The sequence below is a fragment of the Scyliorhinus canicula genome, chromosome 11 (assembly GCF_902713615.1).
Source record: "Scyliorhinus canicula chromosome 11, sScyCan1.1, whole genome shotgun sequence".
NCBI lineage: Eukaryota > Metazoa > Chordata > Chondrichthyes > Carcharhiniformes > Scyliorhinidae > Scyliorhinus > Scyliorhinus canicula.
The window spans coordinates 75,370,989-75,372,938 of record NC_052156.1 but is presented as its reverse complement, the minus strand read 5'-3'; the positions used below and the strand labels follow the sequence as shown (position 1 = coordinate 75,372,938).

At 49.9% G+C, this 1,950-nt stretch overlaps 1 pseudogene; it reads left to right on the top strand.

Annotated features, from left to right (window-relative positions):
• Positions 1 to 1,513: 1,513 nt before the first annotated feature.
• Positions 1,514 to 1,692, top strand: LOC119974075 (annotated as a pseudogene).
• Positions 1,693 to 1,950: the final 258 nt, after the last annotated feature.

Genomic DNA, 1,950 nt, shown 5'->3' with positions numbered 1-1,950 from the left:
AATGTCGCGCACCTGGTCCCGCAACATAGTCTTGCTTCAGACTGGGTTGCCCGGTGTTCCAGGACCCAGGTATCTTAAAAACAATCATCCTTCTTTCCAGCTATAGGAAAGGAAAGAAACAGCAACCTCCAGACATCTGAAGTTGCCAGTTGGAACAAGTAGCAAACACAACTAGCAGCTGTGAAATGCTCATATAACTAACAATGTCAATTCCTTACTAGCAATAGCCTTCAGCTGTACAGCAAAAGTCTGCTCACAGCCAGGGGGAATTAAAGTGACCAGCATCATATTACCATGAGCAGGGCTCTGCCCTGTGATGTTTGGTGGGATACAGGCAGAAGCTGTAGTTGTTTCAGTTAGGGATATACGCAATCTGGGGAGTGGCCTGTAGGACTTGTAAACGCTGAACCCCTCGGCCCCGCCCCGGTCCAGGAGAGACCCCTGACCAATGGCGCCCAGCCCTCCCCCACCAGACCACCCCCAGAGGCTCGCCAAACCCCCCCGAGCACTAGAGCAGCAGGTCTAGTGTCCTTGGGATGCTTGCCTGAAAAGGAAAATGCTACGCACCATCCTCCGATCCGCACAGCAGCCATTGCGCTATTTTCCCATTTTAAGCAGGTGCGCTAAAAGGGGCCCGCGTGACCTTCCGCTGGGGAGCCGGTTAGATCCCGGGGGGCTGTCAGATAGGGTGTCCATCTTATTAATGAGATGGAGATTGCCCTCAACTGGTGATAATTGTTTTCTTGTCATGTCCAGGTGGGGTCCAGAATCCGTCAACGGTAGAGGGCTGGTTAGATTGTAAACCGATCAGCACCCAGCATGGAGCCGAATTTCAGCCTCTCTTAACCGGTGCCACGCACATTGCGGCCATTAAATCATGCCTTGTTATTCTGCTGTCAACACCTACTCAGATTAAATTTAGTGGGCTAGATTCTCCACCGGCAGATTCTCCGTTGTGCCAGCAGCGCACCGACGTGCAGGGATTTCGCCACGGCGTGGGGCTGCACCCAATGGGAAACCCCATTGGCCGGCTGGCGGGATGGAGAATCCCGCTGCCGGTGGGGCGGAGAATCCTGCCCAGTGTCTTTAATGCTGTCATTATCACAATTTTTGTCTGTGTTCAATGACACCTTTGTCATTTTATCTCCCCACTCTCCAACCTACCCCTGACCTTTGATTTTGTTCCAACCGCCCCTCCCTCCCCACTTTTTCAGCAGTATATACCCAATCACGTTTCTACTGCTCTTCAGTTCTGAAGGTGAGACATACAGATTCGAAACCTAACTCTGTTTCTCTCTCCTCAGATGCTGTCAGACCTGCTGAGTTTATCCGGCACTTCTATTTTTATTTCAGATCATCAGCATCCACAGTATTTTGGCTTTTATTTAAGATGAAGGCGGTGATTTATTTCTGAGACAACCGGTAGGCTACGTAATATCAATGAATCACCAACAACCCTGTGACAAGCTAACCAATGATTTTGGAAATGCAACCTTTATCGGTTTAGGATCTGATTCTTACTTGGCGGGGGAGAGACAATGAGCAAGAAGGTGGTTCTCCCCGGACGAATGTGAGTTTATTTTTCTTTTGGGTCTGCTGTATTTCCTGCACAGGCTCCAGCCTTTCATCCTTTGGTGTTGGAAGAGGTTGTTTGTTTTCCTTCTGGCTGGGGCATAAGTGCTTGCCCTCAACAAAGCTTAAAGAGGTGATCGCTGCAAATGACAACCAATCACCGAACAAGAGAAGGGGGCAGGGGGACGGGGCTATGGGAGATGGACAGGCATACCATTGGTGGTGATTGATAGTGAAGGATTACATCCATCAATCGTGTTTTGTTACTTGAGGGAGTCCTTTTGGAATGCTGCAGGTTGGAAGCAGTGACCATCTGCGGCCTGCAGGACTTGCCGAGCGTCGACCTACTAGAATATTTGTTTGTTGGGGAGAAAGGAA